At 39.3% G+C, this 23,439-nt stretch overlaps 1 protein-coding gene and 1 long non-coding RNA gene across 2 annotated transcripts in view; one reads left to right on the top strand and one right to left on the bottom strand.

Moving 5' to 3' along the window:
• The window catches only part of ENOX2 (ecto-NOX disulfide-thiol exchanger 2), a 334,982-nt gene that overhangs the window by 99,871 nt on the left and 211,672 nt on the right, over window positions 1–23,439 (top strand).
• Window positions 4,223–7,979, bottom strand: LOC117077403. Its single transcript, XR_004434750.1, has 3 exons — window positions 7,721–7,979; window positions 7,279–7,349; window positions 4,223–4,825 (listed from the first exon to the last, which is right to left on the bottom strand). It is a non-coding gene; the product is annotated as an uncharacterized LOC117077403 (long non-coding RNA).

Raw genomic sequence — 23,439 nt, 5'->3', positions numbered from 1 at the left:
TGAGGTCCAGCCTGGTGCCTGAGGCCGGGGTGCTGATCTGACATTGGGAGAGGCATGAAACCTAAGACTACATGGGCCTACTTAGCTGTGGGTTAGTCTGAAGCCTGGAGTAGGCCTGGAGTCTGAGGCTTCAGGGGCTGGCCTGGCACTGGGCAGTCCTAGAGGCTATATCCAGGAGTGCTGGCCTGATGAATAGGACTGTGGGGGCTGACCTAGTGCTATGGTGGTCCTGAAGCCTAGGGCCATCGTGGCCAGCCTGGTGCTGGGGGAAGTCTGAAGTCTGGAGCAACTGAGCCTGGCTTAGCCCTGGGGTGGACCTGGAGACTGAGTCTACATGTCATGGTTGGATATTGAGTCTGTGGGAGCTATCCTGATGCCGTGCTGGGCTTAGAGGTTCAGTCTGTGAGTACCAGCCTAAAGTCTGGGTCCATGGGAGCCTGCCCAGCAGTAGAATTTACTGAGACAGCCTGGTGTTGGGGTCCAAGGTAAAATCTGGTGCACACTTCCCTCCTCTTCTACCAAGCAGGGGTATCTTTCCATACCGTGCTGCCTGGGGTTGGGAGAGGGATTGACGTGGGTAGTATAAAACTGTCTGTCTTACACTCTTCGGTGTATCATTTCTTATTTCTGTCCTCCGCCAAAGTGCTGTAATCTCTCACCTGGTTTCCTTCACTCTTGTGTAGGTATTTTTGCGTGTAGGTAGTTGTTCAAATTGATGTTTCTGTGGGGAGAGGAGTGCGAGAAGCTCTATTCCACCATTTTGCTCAGGTCTTTCCACTTTCAATCATCTCGCTCCATTTTTTGGTGCTTTTTAAGTATGTATCACATTGTGTTATTGCTCCTTGTCTACATCTGTTCTGCAGATACACACACACACACACACACAACACAAATTTTGTAACCTTCTTGGAGGTGAAGACTTAACTTTAACTTGTAATAAAAATGTACCCCTTTCCTAATTGTAACCATTACTAAATTGTTCTACTCACAATTTTAATACATAAAGAATGAGAAGAGGGAGACAAATCTAAGGAGGGACTTAATTGTGGACAATAAAACAAACTTTGCTTTTTTCCCAGTCCAAGTGGTATAAAGCTTACTTTGGGGAGAATAAAAAAATATTGATCTTGGACATATGCTTTGGCCTTGTTTAGAGAACTATGAAAGAGTGAATTTTCATTGTCACCCCAGTAGAATCCAGTGCTATAGTAGTGACACCAATTTTGGCAAATGTGGAACTAGCATCATTACTTTAGGTAGCATACTGTAAACTTTCTTCATGACAGTGTTATAGATGCTATCTGAAGTGGATATGCCAGCATCAACACTTGTTAAAATTGTGGTGACTGGTTCATTGTGTTTTCAACAGCTGCACGTAAATCAACTCCTCCTCTGTAATGGAATAGCTAGTGCAGCTACCAACAAAGATGAAACAAATTGTAATTTTCTGATATCTTCAGGTAACTAAAGCAGTATGTCTCTGTAATAAACTTAATAAAACTCTCATGAACATTGTCATTTCCTGCATTTGTCACCTTTATCACTATTTCTTGTTGGTCAATAGGAACATAACAGAAACTCACTTCCAGGCCAGAGGATCTTGAAGAAAATATTGACCAGACTTTGTAATTAAAATAACTAAAAACTTATTGCCTTTATATCACATACAAGGGCAATTAGTAGCCTACCATAAATATGCATTCTGTGGTGTACTAAGAGAAATATAAAATTAGTAGTTTAGTTTCTAGTTCTGTGAAGTGAGAAACAATATACAAAATGGACATCTATACATTTCATAGCTCGATAAGGTGATAGAGACTGAAAGTGCTTGGAGAGTATAAATTAAAGAGAGATCCTTACGATATAGGGTTATTCCAAAAAGGACTTTTTAGTCTTGCTAGGCTATTTGCTATCCTACCCAAATCACATTTACCAGAGTTCAGGATCTACCCCTTCCTGCTACAATCAGTAACAATCTCTGCCAGCTTTACAGATGTTACAGACTTTGAAATTTCTTTCCAACACTGCATATGCCCTCCTTTGTACCTAATTGGTGGTCCTTTTGTATACATTTTTAATTCCAGTTTTATGGCTAAATATTGAAACTTGCTTTCTGAATAATTCAGTTACCAAAAATACCTTCTGACCTGTTCACATATACAATTTACCTATCCATATTTTATGCCAATTACCTTTATATCCCAAGATTAGAAGGGGCTATATAAAGAAGTCTTAGTTTTTGTTGTCTTAGCTCTTTGGAAAAACAGGTGAGGAAGGTAAGAGACACCAAACGTTTCCTAGAAAATGAGGTCACAGCTTTTGCTAACATACCTAATGTACTTCCTGTATTTGGACAAAGCGCTTAATCACCAACATACTATATAATTTACCTATTTATTTTGTTTATCCTCCGTGTCTGCTACCAGAATGTGAGCTCCACGAAGGCCTGGATTTTCGTCTGTTTTGTTCACTGTTGTATTTCAAGAACCTAGCATGTAGTAATACTCAATAAATGTTAATTGAATAAAAGGAAAGTCATCCGAGGTATATTTGATCAATTTAAGCTCAGGTATCTAGAGCGACTACAAGTAAGGAAGAATGAGTAAAAGGCAACTCATTTTTACTGAGTATTTTTGCTATGTATCAGATTATCTGTTGACTATGCTTTGCTTGAATTGTTCCATATAAGTACCACAAAGCTCTGTGAAGTAGATAATATCCCCATTTACGGACAAAGAAATCAATGTTCGAGGAATTAATTATCTTCCAAGATGCGCAGTCAGCAAGTGGCAGGGCAGGACTGTCATGCTAGACAGTTTGACTCCAGAGCCCTTCTTACTCTACTATTCTGGTTGTTTGAAAAGGCCAGAGAAGCATTTAACCATAACATAACCTATTGCCACTTAAGCTGTACTGTAAGGGAATCCTATATTTTCAAGTAGGGCTATATGGTACTCACCTTGGTTAAGGAAGGACTTTAGACTAAAATGAATAATTTTAGATGGCACTTATAGAGAGGATATAAGTCCCCAACTGCTTCCATGAGGAGTCCTGCCAGTAAGGAGACTGGAGTCTAGTGCTGGATCTGCTATTAATTAGCTATGACTTCTAGTAAAATGGCAGCAGTGGTGGGGAGGAAGAGACAGCAGTTAGACTAGGTGACTGCCAAGGCCCCTGCCAACTCTGAAACTTCTTTTTCTCTGTCTGTGAATGAATGAAAGGCATAACAAGAGGCATTGTTGATTTTCATGTTGGGAACTCAAATGCCTTTCCAAATTTTAATCTGCTTTTCCACTCAACCTTACTGAAAGGTCCTCCCCAACAAAATAATAATGATATGTAGTTCATCATTTTAGAGCAACCCTACGCATTTTTTACCAACTTCTTTTCCAAACTTTATAACAGCTAGACATTGAATATCTTATTCTTTCAGCTCATGGGCCTTATGTCACCAAAATAGATGGCTGAATTTATTTTCACAATGGCATTTTGCTTCCTTATTGGAAAGTAAACGACCTTATCAGCTACTGTGGAATGCAGCTATAGGGCTGTTTGCAAATGAGTAAAATTAGGTCAAGTGTAGTTAGGAGAAGTAGCATGCGATATTCCTTCACTCAATTCAACAAATACTAATTGAGTATCCATATGTGTTAGGCACTGTACTATGTGGTAGAACACTAAAACTGGAGACCTGAGACAAGTTTAACACTTAATAAACTCTATCAGGCCAGTTAACCTTTTTAAACCTCAGTTTTCTCATTTTTAAAAAGTAATAATATACCTATTTTAACCCCCAGAGTTATAAAAATTCAACATGAAATGATATGAAAACCTTTGTAAATATGAAATGATATGAAACATCTTTGTAACTGTAGAGTGCTATTTGGTGTTGATAGTTTTCATCTTGGACTCCATGTGAGGGAATCTAATTAATAAGGTTATTTTAGTCCTTGAGCCCCATTAGGCTGTTTCAGAATAAATATCATGAATGTGAAATCTGATTGAATGATTAGCACAAAGCCCTTAGTGAGTCAGTGGTAATTCTAGAAGGAGAACTTAAGCTCTAATAATGATAAAAGTTACATTTTAGTATATCTTGCTGATTTGGAAAAAAAAAAAAATTTTAAATTCTTATGATGCATTGTTAATATTTTAGCATTCTATTGTCCACTCATCCTTCTTTTGTGTCAGAATTTATGCAAATATTTATGCAGTTATGCAGTCCTTATTCATTTGCTTTTAATTACTTCTGCTAGTACATAGTATTAAATTTATTTGAATTTGTTAAGTAAAAGATGCTTTTTCAGTAAGTCAGAGGTAGAAATTCTCAGTCACACATGGCAGTATTAACAGTAATAATGTTCTGTAACAGTAAAAGATTTGAATGTAGTTTAAAAAAAAAGTGCTCTAGGCTGCCGGTGTGGCAGGTTGCAATTTTTTCCTTTTCGCCTAGCAAAGGTTAAGTATCAGCCAAATTTTGTACACTAGAGCAAGCGTTTTTCTGGTTCTATCCTCTGTGATTCATAGCATCCTTTGTTTAAATGATAATGCACTCTGAGACCATACCTTGCTCAGTTTGGTAGAAGCAATCTCCTACAAACAGATGCAAGTATTTCTATGTGAACTCTACTAGTTGAGCATATCACTGCAGTTGATGTACAGCAAATCATGGATTACTTGTTTCTGATAAAATTACTTGTTTCCTATAGTAAAGCCTGGGAATAAATACTTCCAATCTGGGTTCCTCTCATCCTCTTCAGCTGCGAGCAGGAACAATCATTGCCATCACAGAGTTGAACTTTGCTTTTGACATTGACATTGTTTCCTAAATGAAGGAGACAGTAACTCCATTCACTATGTCTGCCTCAGTTCCATGCCTCTAATGAAGTGAGAATAAGTGATAGAAAGAGATCGAGTTGATATCAGCGCGAGGTAGCCAGAGGACCATTGTAAAATGTGTCATCAGGCATATGTTGAGTGTCTATGGATATGACATATGGTGGTGTGTAAATGTGCATGTGTACCTATGATTGTGCCAGGGGTGAGGGTGAGTGTTGAGCAGACAATATGCCATTAGCTTAGGAAAAAGAAACTGTACTTACACATGGCTTGAAAGCAATTTTTAAAACAAAAAGGAACACAGGTAGAGCACAGAATGGGCAGCCAGTGTGGCATGGTCACAGGGAATACTTTGTTGCTGATACTATCTCAGACATTTTCCCTAGGAAGTTATTTCTCTAATTTGGGAATCCTGGACTGTTATTCCCTGCCATTCCACCACATTCAGCTTAAATGTTCTTCCAGACTTGGTAACCGTTTTTCCTTTATTCTTGGCATTATTTGTTGAAAGAACATTTCTGAAAATATGGAAAAGCAGTTTTGAAGTCCAAAAACTGCCTTGAAACCATCACTGTGATGGTGTTTTAGTCTGTTCAGGCTTCTGTAACAAAATACTGAGTAATTTATAAACAGAAATTTATTGCATACAGTTTAGAAATTGAGAATTCAAGATGAAAGTGCCAGCAGATCTGGTATCTGGTGAGGGCTGCTTCATATATGGTACCTTGTATGTGTCCTCACATGGTGGAAGGGACAAACTCCCTCAGGCCCCTTTCATAAGGACACTAATCCCCTTCATGGGGGATGTCAGCCTAATCACCCCTCAAACACCCCATGTCTTAATAACATCACCCTTGGGGGTTAGGTTTCAACCTATGAATTTTGGGTAACAGGGAACACAAACATTCAGACCATAGTTAAGCGGAATGGGCACAGTTTTACCAGGAAGTGTGAGATCTCTGCGAATTGAGATATTAATGGCTTATGCACCAAGGAAGATACCAGGATTCAGAAAATTGAGTTGAGAAATGAATCTGGATCTGGATAAGATAGCTATAACAGGAAGCTTGTTAAAAATTGACATGAATTCTAAAGGTGAGATCACCTTTTTAGTGGTAGGGGACAAAGAGTATTTTTGTGCAGTGGCTCCACTACATTAAGTAATGGGAAGGAAGAGAAGGAAGAAAGCTTTAAAGAAAAACCAGAGAGAAGCCTTTTAGGTGAATGCGATGGAACAGCTGAAGTCTGGTATCTGCATTGAGAGGGAAGAAGAGATACTAGTGCATTTGTCAACTACCTCTTATAATGTTCAGGACTCCTACAAAGGTTAATAACATCTTTGGGTGCCCAAGACAAGGGAAATAATGGAGTGTCAAGAAAGGCTACTAACAGTGTTCCAAGTGCCAAAGTTTAGACATCACTTCTTGCCCTCATTTCCTATAAACAAGGACTTAGAGACAAACTGCAATTCTGTGGCAGTTCTGTGTTTAAGACACTAAATATAAGTATAGAATGATGGGTCTAAGCAAGAAGGTTAGAGGTTTGAGGTTTAAGTCAAGTCTTGATTATTCAGGAGCTCATTATCTGGTTTGTAGGTTATCCATACCATTGGTATTCTTTATTCTCCATTCTGCTGCCTCACTTTTGGTAATTTTACTGCTCATTAATTCTTTTACCAGAGGGTGGGCAGGAAGGAATAGGAGAATGATACTTCTATCAGCCAATTTTGCTACCTATTAGTGCTCGGTGGAGATTCGGATGGGGAAGGAAGCAGAAACTATGGGCCAAAATGAGAGGTTTGGGGTCCATATGAATTTCACTTTTCTTCATGATCTCTATCCTCTGTGAAAAGGTGAATTCATTGTATAGCTTTTGGAAAAAGTACAATTCATTTCTTTTTATTTTCAGATCCTTTTATCGCAACATTATGCTAGAAAATACACTATACCAAGCAAACTTCTTTCCGTCCCTAGGGAGGGGTATGCTAAAGTATTTGATGTGGCAGTTTCAGTAATATGCTGTGGAATTTTTTTGGTAGTAGTCAGCATTTTTTCTTTTTCTTTTGAATTACCTATAACAACTTTTTAATTCATTAACCCTCTTATATATGTTTGACTTCTCCCAAAGTTATTCCAGCTCCTATCTGTAATCCCTTTTGCTAGGATGACTGGGCTGTGTTCCATTTAATTCATATTTTTTTGCGCCAACACTGATTATTTGGGGTTGGTAATTAAGCCACATATGTCACTTTCTGGCTTATGTGTAAAGTACAGATCTAATCATGTTATAATACATGTTTTTGAAATGTAAAAGGTTTTAAATATGGGTGAATTGACTTGGATCACTAAGGGCTCTCTTTTGTGGTGGTCCAGGAAGCAATGGAAGTGACATGTATTTTAACAAAACATATGTGTGTAATATAGCCTGTGGTTTACTTACAATGAGGAAGAAAGAAGCCAGAGGCTTAGAAAAATCAGTTAATAAAACCCAGGTAATCTTGAAGATGAGGCCTAGAAAGATGAAGAAATGCATTGTGTTATAAACTATTTTCAAAACAAAGTATTTAATTCTGTTTTGTAGAATTAAATATTAAATGATAATAAAAATCAGAAGACCCTCTAGGATTTTATAAATTATTCACTTTTAAAAATATTACATGATCCAACAAATATTTTGTACCAAATGCTGAAGCTCATTTTCTTATATTTTAGAAGGAGTCTAGAAACCACAGAAATGTTCCATAAGTAATACCCAGTCATGCCTTCATTCTTTGTGAATAAAAGTGTATCATGGCATAACTGGCTCCATCCTTGCAGAACTACAAGGAATTCTAGTACAGACAAAATATTTTTACCATTGCTTTTGTTTATTAAATACTAACTTTTTGAGCTTAATGTTCAGTTTGGAAGGATTACACTAAGGCCCAGTTTGAAAGAAGTCTCCAGAATTGCCTGCTTAGTATGATGGTTTCCTCACTTCTTGTTTTTAATAAAAATTCTAAATAATTAACTAGGCAATAGTACAAACTGAAACAATGGACTTCATGGCTCCTAGTAATTCTTAAAAATGCAACCCTCCTGTTGACTAGGACCCCTAATAGAGAAACCTGATGCCTGGAGTGTGAGTTGGGAGACCAAACTCTGCCACTGGCTTGCTGAGGAACTTTAAAAAGTCACTTTAGCATCTCTGAGCTTTAGCATTCCGTATTTTAACTCTATAATATGCCTTCTCTGGTCACCTCACAGGTAGCTGTGAGGTGGGTGTGAAGGAGAGTTGAAAAGATAATAGCAGTCTCCGAATATAATTATTGTTGTTAAAATAATAAAGTCAAGCATTTGTTTAGTCATAGCACTAAATGAATGTTTCTTCTTTTGCAGCTGCTTCATGTTTATCTGCATCTTTTCTGTAAACCCCAACTTCTCACTGTATCAAGCAAGACAATACATTTGGTGATACAGTTCACCTCTATGCCGAAGGGCAGAAACAACCATTAAAAAAAAAATAATAATGTAGCTTGCTAGAGGATATCTGGGAAATAGCAACAGATAAATTGCCATTTTGAGCCAAATCATTTTGTTGACCACAAGGCAGAACAGCAGCAAGCTCAGATGGGAGAACTGTAGTCATTATCCAAAGGTCAGACTTGATAAGCAAACTCTGCTATTTCTTCCTCTAGATCCCATATGTCTGGAGGGGCATGTGGGCGACAGGGGGAGCCAGAAATCTCACTGTCAAAAAAGTATTTAAGTGATTTTCTGCAAATAGAACTGATTATATCCTGTGTAGAATAACAGTATCCCCTGTCTTCAAGGAGTTCATAGTCTAGGGAAGTAAAGCAGGAGCAGGAGCTTCGGTAGAGTCACCTTTGACTTGTTGCTTGCCTCAAAGTAGGCATTCTGTAAATGTCATTTGGATGATTGGATGAATGAATGAATGGGTGGACAGATGTGTAATGAATGAACAATGAAATCTGAAAGGTAATTCTTGGAGTTTCTATTCGGAAAATCACAGGTGATAACTTAAAAACATTTGAAATTTCGTTATGTACGCAGTAGTCATTCAGGAACAGGTTGTTCAGTTTCCATGTAGTTGAGCGGTTTTGATTGAGTTTCTTAGTCCTGAGTTCTAGTTTGACTGCACTGTGGTCTGAGAGACAGTTTGTTATAATTTCTGTTCTTTTACATTTCCTGAGGAGTGCTTTACTTCCATTATGTGGTCAATTTTGGAATAAGTGCGATGTGGTGCTGAGAAGAATGTATATTCTGTTGATTTGGGGTGGAGAGTTCTATAGATGTCTATTAGGTCCGCTTGGTGCAGAGATGAGTTCAATTCCTGGATATCCTTGTTAACTTTCTGTCTCGTTGATCTGTCTAATGTTGACAGTGGAGTGTTGAAGTCTCCCATTATTATTGTATGGGAGTCTAAGTCTCTTTGTAAGTCTCTAAGGACTTGCTTGATGAATCTGGGTGCTCCTGTATTGGGTGCATATATACTTAGGATAGTTAGCTTCCTGTTGAATTGATCCCTTTACCATTATGTAATGGCCTTCTTTGTCTCTTTTGATCTTTGATGGTTAAAGTCTGTTTTATCAGAGACTAGGATTGCAACCCCTGCTTTTTTTGTTTCTCCATTTGCTTGGTAGATCTTCCTCCATCCCTTTATTTTGAGCTTATGTATGTCTCTGCCTGTGAGATGGGTCTCCTGAATACAGCAGACTGATGGATCTTGACTCTTTATTCAGTTTGCCAGTCTGTGTCTTTTAATTGGAGCATTTAGTCCATTGACATTTAAGGTTAAATTGTTATGTGTGAACTTGATCCTGTCATTATGATATTAACTGGTTATTTTGCTCGTTAGTTGATGCAGTTTCTTCCTAGCCTCGATGGTCACATACTGGGTACATAACGAAATGAAAGCAGAAATAAAGATGTTCTTTGAAACCAATGAGAACAAAGATACAACATACCAGAATCTCTGGGACACATTTAAAGCAGTGTGTAGAGGGAAATTTATAGCACTAAATGCCCACAAGAGAAAGCAGGAAAGATCTAAAATTGACACTCTAACATCACAATGAAAAGAACTAGAGAAGCAAGAGCAAACACATTCAAAAGCTAGCAGAAGGCAAGAAAAAACTAAGATCAGAGCACAACTGAAGGAGATAGAGACACAAAAAACCCTCCAAAAAATCAGTGAATCCAGGAGTTGGTTTTTTGAAAAGATCAACAAAATTGACAGACTGCTAGCAAGACTAAAAAGAAGAAAAGAGAGAGGAATCAAATAGACGCAATAAAAAATGATAAAGGGGATATCACCACCGACCCACAGAAATACAAACAACCATCAGAGAATACTATAAACGCCTCTACGCAAATCAACTAGAAAATCTAGAAGAATGGATAATTTCCTGGACACTTACACTCTCCCAAGACTAAACCAGGAAGAAGTTGAATCCCTGAATAGACCAATAGCAGGCTCTGAAATTGAGGCAACAATTAATAGCCTACCCACCAAAAAAAGTCCAGGACCAGATGGATTCACAGCTGAATTCTACCAGAGGTACAAGGAGGAGCTGGTACCATTCCTTCTGAAACTATTCCAATCAATAGAAAAAGAGGGAATCCTCCCTAACTCATTTTATGAGGCCAACATCATCCTGATACCAAGCCTGGCAGAGACACAACAAAAAAGAGAATTTTAGACCAATATCCCTGATGAACATCGATGCAAAAATCCTCAATAAAATACTGGCAAACCGGATTCAGCAGCACATCAAAAAGCTTATCCAACATGATCAAGTGGGCTTCATCCCTGGGATGCAAGCTGGTTCAACATTCGCAAATCAATAAACGTAATCCAGCATATAAACAGAAGCAAAGGACAAGAACCACATGATTATCTCAATAGATGCAGAAAAGGCTTTTGACAAAATTCAACAGCCCTTCATGCTAAAAACGCTCAATAAATTCGGTATTGATGGAACGTACCTCAAAATAATAAGAGCTATTTATGACAAACCCACAGCTAATTCATACTGAATGGGAAAAAACTGGAAAAATTCCCTTTGAAAACTGGCACAAGACAGGGATGCCCTCTCTCACCACTCCTATTCAACATAGTGTTGGAAGTTCTGGCTAGGGCAATCAGGCAAGAGAAAGAAATCAAGGGTATCCAGTTAGGAAAAGAAGAAGTCAAATTGTCCCTGTTTGCAGATGACATGATTGTATATTTAGAAAACCCATGTCTCAGCCCAAAATCTCCTTAAGCTGATAAGCAACTTCAGCAAAGTCTCAGGATACAAAATTAATGTGCAAAAATCACAAGCATTCTTATACACCAGTAACAGACAAGCAGAGAGCCAAATCAGGAATGAACTTCCATTCACAATTGCTTCAAAAGAATAAAATACCTAGGAATCCAACTTACAAGGGATGTAAAGGACTTCTTCAAGGAGAACTACAAACCACTGCTCAGTGAAATCAAAGAGGACACAAACAAATGGAAGAACATACCATGCTCATGGATAGGAAGAATCAATATCGTGAAAATGGCCATACTGCCCAAGGTGATTTATAGATTCAATGCCATCCCCATCAAGCTACCAATGAGTTTCTTCACAGAATTGGAAAAAAAATGCTTTAAAGTTCATATGGAACCAAAAAAGAGCCCGCATTGCCAAGACAATCCTAAGTCAAAAGGACAAAGCTGGAGGCGTCACGCTACCTGACTTCAAACTATACTACAAGGCTACAGTAACCAAAACAGCATGGTACTGGTACCACAAAACAGAGATATAGACCAATGGAACAGAACAGAGTCCTCAGAAATAATACCACACATCTACAGCCATCTGATCTTTGACAAACCTGAGAGAAACAAGAAATGGGGAAAGGATTCCCTATTTAATAAATGGTGCTGGGAAAATTGGCTAGCCATAAGTAGAAAGCTGAAACTGGATCCTTTCCTTACCCCTTATACGAAGATTAATTCAAGATGGATTAGAGACTTAAATGTTAGACCTAATACCATAAAAACCCTGGAAGAAAACCTAGGGTATACCATTCAGGACATAGGCATGGGCAAGGACTTCATGTCTAAAACACCAAAAGCAACGGCAACAAAAGCCAAAATTGACAAATGGGATCTAATTAAACTAAGAGCTTCTGCACAGCAAAAGAAACTACCATCAGAGTGAACAGGCAACCTACAGAATGGGAACAGTTTTTGCAACCTACTCATCTGACAAAGGGCTAATATCCAGAATCTACAAAGAACTCAAACAAATTTACAAGAAAAAAACAAACAACCCCATCAATAAGTGGGCAAAGGATATGAACAGACATTTCTCAAAAGAAGACATTCATACAGCCAACAGACACATGAAAAAATGCTCATCATCACTGGCCATCAGAGAAATGCAAATCAAAACCACAATGAGATACCATCTCACACCAGTTAGAATGGCAATCATTAGCAAGTCAGGAAACAACAGGTGTTGGAGAGGATGTGGAGAAATAGGAACACTTTTACACTGTTGGTGGGATTGTAAACTAGTTCAACCATTGTGGAAAACAGTGTGGCGATTCCTCAAGGATCTAGAACTAGAAATACCATATGACCCAGCCATCCCACTACTGGGTATATACCCAAAGGATTATAAATTATTCTACTATAAAGACACATGCACACGTATGTTTATTGCGGCACTATTCACAATAGCAAAGACTTGGAATCAACCCAAATGTCCATCTGTGACAGACTGGATTAAGAAAATGTGGCACATATACACCATGGAATACTATGCAGCCATAAAAAAGGATGAATTTGCGTCCTTTGTAGGGACATGGATGCAGCTGGAAACCATCATTCTTAGCAAACTATCACAAGAACAGAAAACCAGACACCGCATGTTCTCACTCATAGGTGGGAACTGAACAATGAGATCACTTGGACTCGGGAAGGGGAACATCACACACTGGGCCTATCATGGGGAGGGGGAGGAGGGAGGGATTGCATTGGGGTTATACATGATATAAATGATGAATTGATAGGTGCTGACGAGTTGATGGTGCAGCACACCAACATGGCAAAGTATACATATGTAACAAACCTGCACGTTATGCACATGTACCCTAGAACTTAAAGTATAAAAAAAAAAAAAAAAAAAAAACCTTGAAAATGTATCTACTTCCATTAGAAAATTACCTGAAAATCAGGTCATGGTGAGGAATAAGTTTATTATTTTATAATTTGTAGAAAATAAAACTGAAAACTAGAATTTCATCTCTTTTATGTAAGGTCATGCTCCAAAACATATGATATTAGGAAGTTGGTTATATTGAATCATTTATCATAATATATTTTAAATTATAAATTTTGTTCCTCATCAAGACATCTTAAAGGTAACATTTACATTTTCTTTAATCAGTGGTGAGCCATGGATCAGTAAAAAACATTTATCCCAACACAACCCTGCAGGCAACATGGTACAGGAGGAAAAGATGGTAGCCCAAAAATCCAGATTCCAGCTCCTCCACATATTCACATTATAACCGTTTGGAAATACAGAAGCTTCTCTGAGTACAGTTTCCTTATTTACAAACCAACAACATTAATACCTTCCCCCACCATAGGGATATTGTGGAAGCACTTGCTAAGCCATGTTATTCTAGGATGATGTCAGATATTGTTAAGGCAGTAGTTAGAAATAATGTGCTAGCACACCAAGACTTTCTGGCATTCTGGTGTAGAGGGTGGTGTGCAGTCCCTGACCATTGCCACCACCGTAAGAATATTCAACTGAAAGATAGTTATGTGAAAGATTCCTCAAAGTTGCCATTAAACAAAATGTATTACATAGTGGTGGGATAGATTGTAAAGAACCTTTTAGACGCCATTTTGATTGTACTATTCATTTGAAGACATCTCCAGACTTCACTTACATTTGCCAATCCAAATGGTATGCACTATACATTGCTCTGGTTTACAAGAACCGGAATGGAGTTGTTTCATTGATAGACCCTCATAGCATTTGACAAGCACCAAAGTTATTAGAAGCTTTTCTTTACTGTAATTGTCACTCTTACTAAATTGTAAATGACCATTTCAATTTGGAGGATTATTATACTACTAAACACAAATAATTCACATCCTCTAAAATGTAACATGTTTAAGAAAGGCAAGCACAGCTATTCCCGGTGTGCTGGATGAGGTGTAAATGTATCACCAAATGTACAAATCAGGTTGTCAGTGAAGCACAATCTATCTCCAAGAGGGAAGACAATTATTAAGAGGAGCTTAAAAAAAAAGACATTTTTAGATATATTAAATAGAAAACATAAGCTGATTAGGCAAAGTTCCAAAGATTCATTAGTTTATTAAAGTAGATTGAAATGAATGTTGAAGAGATTTAAATAAATTAACCTTTAATGAGTACCCAGGGGCCAAGGAAAAAGAATGACAGAGGATTAGGAGTATTTTGTCTGATTGTTGCATAATGCAAGCTGATTAGTTTTTTTATTTTTTGGAATACTCATTGCTGTATAACAATACTAATAAATAAAGAAGATAAATTAAAAACCTCTAGATTGTAATTGTGCTTGCTCTTATGTGTACACAAATACCATGCTTGGCTTTAATAACAATTCCTATAACATGGCAGAGAGAGACAGAATATTTGTCATACACGTGTGTTTGAAAGTTCACATGTGAACGTGCTTTGGTCAATTAGGGTAATTTATATTTATTATTTATTATTTATTATTTTTTTTTTATTATACTTTAAGTTCTAGGGTACATGTGCATGACGTTTATATCATGTAACTCCCAATGCAATCCCTCCCTCCTCCCCCCTCCCCATGATAGGCCCCAGTGTGTGATGTTCCCCTTCCCGAGTCCAAGTGATCTCATTGTTCAGTTCCCACCTATGAGTGAGAACATGCGGTGTTTGGTTTCTCTTCTTGTGATAGTTTGCTAAGAATGATGGTTTCCAGCTGCATCCATGTCCCTACAAAGGACGCAAACTCATCCTTTTTTATGGCTGCATAGTATTCCATGGTGTATATGTGCCACATTTTCTTAATCCAGTCTGTCACAGATGGACATTTGGGTTGATTCCAAGTCTTTGCTATTGTGAATAGTGCCGCAATAAACAACGTGTGCATGTGTCTTTGTAGTAGAGTAATTTATAATCCTTTGGGTATATACCCAGTAGTGGGATGGCTGGGTCATATGGTACATCTAGTTCTAGATCCTTGAGGAATCGCCATACTGTTTTCCATAATGGTTGAACTAGTTTACAATCCACCAACAGTGTAAAAGTGTTCCTATTTCTCCACATCCTCTCCAACACCTGTTGTTTCCTGACTTCTTAATGATTGCCATTCTAACTGGTGTGAGATGGTATCTCATTGTGGTTTTGATTTGCATTTCTCTGATGGCGAGTGATGATGAGCATTTTTTCATGTGTCTGTTGGCTGTATGGATGTCTTCTTTTGAGAAATGTCTGTTCATATCCTTTCCCCACTTTTTGATGGGGTTGTTTGTTTTTTTCTTGTATATTTGTTTGAGTTCTTGGTAGATTCTGGATATTAGCCCTTTGTCAGATGAGTAGGTTGCAAAAATTTTTTCCCATTCTGTAGGTTGCCTGTTCACTCTGATGGTAGTTTCTTTGGCTGTGCAAAAGCTCTTTAGTTTAATTAGATCCCATGTGTCAATTTTGCTTTTGCTGCCGTTGCTTTTGGTGTTTTAGACATGAAGTCCTTGCCCATGCCTATGTCCTGAATGGTACTACCTAGATTTTCTTCTAGGGTTTTTATGGTATTAGGTCTAACATTTAAGTCTCTAATCCATCTTGAATTAATTTTCGTATAAGGGTAAGGAAAGGATCCAGTTTCAGCTTTCTACTTATGGCTAGCCAATTTTCCCAGCACCATTTATTAAATAGGGAATCCTTTCCCCATTTCTTGTTCTCTCAGGTTTGTCAAAGATCAGATGGCTGTAGATGTGTGGTATTATTTCTGAGGACTCTGTTCTGTTCCATTGGTCTATATCTCTGTTGTGGTACCAGTACCATGCTGTTTTGGTTACTGTAGCCTTGTAGTATAGTTTGAAGTCAGGTAGCGTGACGCCTCCAGCTTTGTCCTTTTGACTTAGGATTGTCTTGGCAATGCGGGCTCTTTTTTGGTTCCATATGAACTTTAAAGCCGTTTTTTCCAATTCTGTGAAGAAAGTCATTGGTAGCTTGATGGGGATGGCATTGAATCTATAAATCACCTTGGGCAGTATGGCCATTTTCACGATATTGATTCTTCCTATCCATGAGCATGTATGTTCTTCCATTTGTTTGTGTCCTCTTTGATTTCACTGAGCAGTGGTTTGTAGTTCTCCTTGAAGAGGTCCTTTACATCCCTTGTAAGCTGGATTCCTAGGTATTTGATTCTCTTTGAAGCAATTGTGAATGGAAGTTCATTCCTGATTTGGCTCTCTGCTTGTCTGTTACTGGTGTATAAGAATGCTTGTGATTTTTGCACATTAATTTTGTATCCTGAGACTTTGCTGAAGTTGCTTATCAGCTTAAGGAGATTTTGGGCTGAGACAATGGGGTTTTCTAAATATACAATCATGTCATCTGCAAACAGGGACAATTTGACTTCTTCTTTTCCTAACTGGATACCCTTGATTTCTTTCTCTTGCCTGATTGCCCTAGCCAGAACTTCCAACACTATGTTGAATAGGAGTGGTGAGAGAGGGCATCCCTGTCTTGTGCCAGTTTTCAAAGGGAATTTTTCCAGTTTTTGCCCATTCAGTATGATATTAGCTGTGGGTTTGTCATAAATAGCTCTTATTATTTTGAGGTACGTTCCATCAATACCAAATTTATTGAGCGTTTTTAGCATAAAGGGCTGTTGAATTTTGTCAAAAGCCTTTTCTGCATCTATTGAGATAATCATGTGGTTCTTGTCTTTGGTTCTGTTTATATGCTGGATTACGTTTATTGATTTGCGAATGTTGAACCAGCCTTGCATCCCAGGGATGAAGCCCACTTGATCATGGTGGATAAGCTTTTTGATGTGCTGCTGAATCCGGTTTGCCAGTATTTTATTGAGGATTTTTGCATCGATGTTCATCAGGGATATTGGTCTAAAATTCTCTCTTTTTGTTGTGTCTCTGCCAGGCTTTGGTATCAGGATGATGTTGGCCTCATAAAAAGAGTTAGGGAGGATTCCCTCTTTTTCTATTGATGGAAATAGTTTCAGAAGGAATGGTACCAGCTCCACCTTGTACCTCTGGTAGAATTCAGCTGTGAATCCATCTGGTCCTGGACTTTTTTTGGTGGGTAGGCTATTAATTGTTGCCTCAATTTCAGAGCCTGCTATTGGTCTATTCAGGGATTCAACTTCTTCCTGGTTTAGTCTTGGGAGAGTGTAAGTGTCCAGGAAATTATCCATTTCTTCTAGATTTTCTAGTTGATTTGCGTAGAGGGTTTATAGTATTCTCTGATGGTAGTTTGTATTTCTGTGGGGTCGGTGGTGATATCCCCTTTATCATTTTTTATTGCGTCTATTTGATTCCTCTCTCTTTTCTTCTTTATTAGTCTAGCTAGCGGTCTGTCAATTTGTTGATCTTTTCAAAAAACCAACTCCTGGATTCATTGATTTTTTGGAGGGTTTTTTGTGTCTCTATCTCCTTCAGTTCTGCTCTGATCTTAGTTATTTCTTGCCTTCTGCTAGCTTTTGAATGTGTTTGCTCTTGCCTCTCTAGTTCTTTTAATTGTGATGTTAGAGTGTCATTTTAGATCTCTCCTGCTTTCTCTTGTGGGCATTTAGTGCTATAAATTTCCCTCTACACACTGCTTTAAATGTGTCCCAGAGATTCTGGTATGTTGTATCTTTGTTCTCATTGGTTTCAAAGAACATCTTTATTTCTGCTTTCATTTCGTTATGTACCCAGTAGTCATTCAGGAGCAGGTTGTTCAGTTTCCATGTAGTTGAGCGGTTGGATGAGTTTCTTAGTCCTGAGTTCTAGTTTGATTGCACTGTGGTCTGAGAGACAGTTTGTTATAATTTCTGTTCTTGTACATTTGCTGAGGAGTGCTTTACTTCCAATTATGTGGTCAATTTTGGAATAAGTGCGATGTGGTGCTGAGAAGAAGTATATTCTGTTGATTGGGGTGGAGAGTTCTATAGATGTCTATTAGGTCCGCTTGGTGCAGAGATGAGTTCAATTCCTGGATATCCTTGTTAACTTTCTGTCTCGTTGATCTGTCTAATGTTGACAGTGGAGTGTTGAAGTCTCCCATTATTATTGTATGGGAGTCTAAGTCTCTTTGTAGGTCTCTAAGGACTTGCTTTATGAATCTGGGTGCTCCTGTATTGGGTGCATATATATTAGGAGAGTTAGCTCTTCCTGTTGAATTGATCCCTTTACCATTATGTAATGGCCTTCTTTGTCTCTTTTGATCTTTGATGGTTTAAAGTCTGTTTTATCAGAGACTAGGATTGCAACCCCTGCTTTTTTTTGTTCTCCATTTGCTTGGTAGATCTTCCTCCATCCCTTATTTTGAGCCTATGTATGTCTCTGCATGTGAGATGGGTCTCCTGAATACAGCAGACTGATGGGTCTTGACTCTTGATCCAGTTTGCCAGTCTGTGTCTTTTAATTGGAGCATTTAGTCCATTGACATTTAAGGTTAATATTGTTATGTGTGAACTTGATCCTGTCATTATGATATTAACTGGTTATTTTGCTCGTTAGTTGATGCAGTTTCTTCCTAGCCTCGATGGTCTTTACATTTTGGCATGTTTTTGCAATGGCTGGTACCGCTTGTTCCTTCCATGTTTAGGGCTTCCTTCAGGGTCTCTTGTAAGGCAGGCCTGGTGGTGACAAAATCTCTAAGCATTTGCTTATCTGTAAAGGATTTTATTTCTCCTTCACTGATGAAGCTTAGTTTGGCTGGATATGAAATTCTGGGTTGAAAATCTTTTCTTTAAGAACGTTGAATATTGGCCCCCACTCTCTTCTGGCTTGTAGAGTTTCTGCCGAGAGGTCTGCTGTTATTCTGATGGGCTTCCCTTTGTGGGTAACCCGACCTTTCTCTCTGGCTGCCCTTAAGATTTTTTCCTTCATTTCAACTTTGGTGAATCTGGCAATTATGTGTCTTGGAGTTGCTCTTCTGGAGGAGTATCTTTGTGGCGTTCTCTGTATTTCCTGAATTTGAATGTTGGCCTGCCCTACTAGGTTGGGGAAGTTCTCCTGGATGATATCCTGAAGAGTGTTTTCCAACTTGGTTCCATTTTCCCCCTCACTTTCAGGCACCCCAATCAGACGTAGATTTGGTCTTTTTACATAATCCCATACTTCTTGCAGGCTTTGTTCATTTCTTTTTCTTCTTTTTTCTTTTGGTTTCTCTTCTCGCTTCATTTCATTCATTTGATCCTCAATCGCTGATACTCTTTCTTCCAGTTGATCGAGTCGGTTACTGAAGCTTGTGCATTTGTCACGTATTTCTCGTGTCATGGTTTTCATCTCTGTCATTTCGTTTATGATCTTCTCTGCATTAATTAATCTAGCTGTCAATTCTTCCACTCTTTTTTCAAGATTTTTAGTTTCTTTGCGCTGGGTACGTAATTCCTCCTTTAGCTCTGAGAGGTTTGATGGAGTGAAGCCTTCTTCTCTCATCTCGTCAAAGTCATTCTCTGACCAGCTTTGATCCGTTGCTGGCGATGGGCTGCGCTCCTTTGCAGGGGGAGATGCGCTCTTATTTTTTGAATTTCCAGCTTTTCTGCCCTGCTTCTTCCCCATCTTTGTGGTTTTATCTGTCTCTGGACTTTGATGATGGTGACGTACTGATGGGGTTTTGGTATAGGTGTCCTTCCTGTTTGATAGTTTTCCGTCTGACAGTCAGAAGGACTGTCTGTTGGTCTGTTGGAGATTGCTTGAGGTCCACTCCAGACCCTGTTTGCCTGGGTATCAGCAGCAGAGGTTGCCGAAGATAGAATATTGCTGAACAGCGAGTGTACCTGTCTGATTCTTTCTTTGGAAGTTTCCTCTCAGGGGTGACGCCACCCTGTGAGGTGTGGGGTGTCAGACTGCCCCTAGTGGGGGATGTCTCCCAGCTAGGCTACTCGGGTCAGGGACCCACTGAGCAGGCAGTCTGTCCGTTCTCGGATCTCAACCTCCGCGTTAGGAGATCCACGGCTCTCCTCAAAGCTGTCAGACAGAGTCGTTCGCGTCTGCACCGCCCCCGCTCTTTCCCTATGGGCTGCAGCTGTGTGCTGTCCGCAGAGGTAGAGTCTACAGAGACAGGCAGGCTTCCTTGAGCTGCTGTGAGCTCCACCCAGTTCGAGCTTCCCAGCGGCTTTGTTTACCTACTTAAGCCTCAGCAATGGCGGGCGCCCCTCCCCCAGCCTCGCTGCTGCCTTGCGGATAGATCGCTGCAGAGGGCTGTGTTAGCAGTGAGGGAGGCTCCGTGGGCGTGGGACCCTCCCGGCCAGGTGTGGGATATATTCTCCTGGTGTGCCTGTTTCCTTAAAGCGCAGTATTGGGGTGGGAGTTACCCGATTTTCCAGGTGTTGTGTGTCTCAGTTCCCCTGGCTAGGAAAAGGGATTCCTTCCCCCTTGCGCTTCCAGGTGAGGCGATGCCTCGCCCTGCTTCAGCTCACGCTGGTCAGGCTGCAGCAGCTGACCAGCACCGATTGTCCGGCACTCCCTAGCGAGATGACCCCAGTACCTCAGTTGAAAACGCAGAAATCACCGGTCTTCTGTGTCGCTCGCGCTGGGAGTTGGAGACTGGAGCTGCTCCTATTCGGCCATCTTGCTCCGCCCCCCCAATTAGGGTAATTTATTTATTATTTTAATTTATTTATTATTTATTTTTTTTTTTTTTATACTTTAAGTTCTAGGGTACATGTGCATCGTTTATATCATGTATAACTCCCCAATGCAATCCCTCCCTCCTCCCCCCTCCCCATGATAGGCCCCAGTGTGTGATGTTCCCCTTCCCGAGTCCAAGTGATCTCATTTTCAGTTCCCACCTATGAGTGAGAACATGCGGTGTTTGGTTTCTCTTCTTGTGATAGTTTGCTAAGAATGATGGTTTCCAGCTGCATCCATGTCCCTACAAAGGACGCAAACTCATCCTTTTTTATGGCTGCATAGTATTCCATGGTGTATATGTGCCACATTTTCTTAATCCAGTCTGTCACAGATGGACATTTGGGTTGATTCCAAGTCTTTGCTATTGTGAATAGTGCCGCAATAAACAACGTGTGCATGTGTCTTTGTAGTAGAGTAATTTATAATCCTTTGGGTATATACCCAGTAGTGGGATGGCTGGGTCATATGGTACATCTAGTTCTAGATCCTTGAGGAATCGCCATACTGTTTTCCATAATGGTTGAACTAGTTTACAATCCCACCAACAGTGTAAAAGTGTTCCTATTTCTCCACATCCTCTCCAACACCTGTTGTTTCCTGACTTCTTAATGATTGCCATTCTAACTGGTGTGAGATGGTATCTCATTGTGGTTTTGATTTGCATTTCTCTGATGGCGAGTGATGATGAGCATTTTTTCATGTGTCTGTTGGCTGTATGGATGTCTTCTTTTGAGAAATGTCTGTTCATATCCTTTCCCCACTTTTTGATGGGGTTGTTTGTTTTTTTCTTGTATATTTGTTTGAGTTCTTTGTAGATTCTGGATATTAGCCCTTTGTCAGATGAGTAGGTTGCAAAAATTTTTTCCCATTCTGTAGGTTGCCTGTTCACTCTGATGGTGGTTTTCTTTGGCTGTGCAAAAGCTCTTTAGTTTAATTAGATCCCATGTGTCAATTTTGCTTTTGCTGCCGTTGCTTTTGGTGTTTTAGACATGAAGTCCTTGCCCATGCCTATGTCCTGAATGGTACTACCTAGATTTTCTTCTAGGTTTTTATGGTATTAGGTCTAACATTTAAGTCTCTAATCCATCTTGAATTAATTTTCGTATAAGGGTAAGAAAGGATCCAGTTTCAGCTTTCTACTTATGGCTAGCCAATTTTCCCAGCACCATTTATTAAATAGGGAATCCTTTCCCCATTTCTTGTTTCTCTCAGGTTTGTCAAAGATCAGATGGCTGTAGATGTGTGGTATTATTTCTGAGGACTCTGTTCTGTTCCATTGGTCTATATCTCTGTTTTGGTACCAGTACCATGCTGTTTTGGTTACTGTAGCCTTGTAGTATAGTTTGAAGTCAGGTAGCGTGACGCCTCCAGCTTTGTCCTTTTGACTTAGGATTGTCTTGGCAATGCGGGCTCTTTTTTGGTTCCATATGAACTTTAAAGCCGTTTTTTCCAATTCTGTGAAGAAAGTCATTGGTAGCTTGATGGGGATGGCATTGAATCTATAAATCACCTTGGGCAGTATGGCCATTTTCACGATATTGATTCTTCCTATCCATGAGCATGGTATGTTCTTCCATTTGTTTGTGTCCTCTTTGATTTCACTGAGCAGTGGTTTGTAGTTCTCCTTGAAGAGGTCCTTTACATCCCTTGTAAGCTGGATTCCTAGGTATTTGATTCTCTTTGAAGCAATTGTGAATGGAAGTTCATTCCTGATTTGGCTCTCTGCTTGTCTGTTACTGGTGTATAAGAATGCTTGTGATTTTTGCACATTAATTTTGTATCCTGAGACTTTGCTGAAGTTGCTTATCAGCTTAAGGAGATTTTGGGCTGAGACAATGGGGTTTTCTAAATATACAATCATGTCATCTGCAAACAGGGACAATTTGACTTCTTCTTTTCCTAACTGATACCCTTGATTTCTTTCTCTTGCCTGATTGCCCTAGCCAGAACTTCCAACACTATGTTGAATAGGAGTGGTGAGAGAGGGCATCCCTGTCTTGTGCCAGTTTTCAAAGGGAATTTTTCCAGTTTTTGCCCATTCAGTATGATATTAGCTGTGGGTTTGTCATAAATAGCTCTTATTATTTTGAGGTACGTTCCATCAATACCAAATTTATTGAGCGTTTTTAGCATAAAGGGCTGTTGAATTTTGTCAAAAGCCTTTTCTGCATCTATTGAGATAATCATGTGGTTCTTGTCTTTGGTTCTGTTTATATGCTGGATTACGTTTATTGATTTGCGAATGTTGAACCAGCCTTGCATCCCAGGGATGAAGCCCACTTGATCATGGTGGATAGCTTTTTGATGTGCTGCTGAATCCGGTTTGCCAGTATTTTATTGAGGATTTTTGCATCGATGTTCATCAGGATATTGGTCTAAAATTCTCTTTTTGTTGTGTCTCTGCCAGGCTTTGGTATCAGGATGATGTTGGCCTCATAAAAAAGTTAGGAGGATTCCCTCTTTTTCTATTGATTGAATAGTTTCAGAAGGATGGTACCAGCTCCTCCTTGTACCTCTGGTAGAATTCAGCTGTGAATCCATCTGGTCCTGGACTTTTTTTGTGGGTAGGCTATTAATTGTTGCCTCAATTTCAGAGCCTGCTATTGGTCTATTCAGGGATTCAACTTCTTCCTGGTTTAGTCTTGGGAGAGTGTAAGTGTCCAGGAAATTATCCATTTCTTCTAGATTTTCTAGTTGATTTGCGTAGAGGTGTTTATAGTATTC

Source organism: Trachypithecus francoisi, unplaced genomic scaffold (genome assembly GCF_009764315.1).
Source record: "Trachypithecus francoisi isolate TF-2019V2 unplaced genomic scaffold, Tfra_2.0 Lachesis_group6, whole genome shotgun sequence".
In the NCBI taxonomy this organism is placed as follows: Eukaryota; Metazoa; Chordata; class Mammalia; order Primates; family Cercopithecidae; genus Trachypithecus; species Trachypithecus francoisi.
This window is presented reverse-complemented; position numbering and strand designations above follow the sequence as displayed.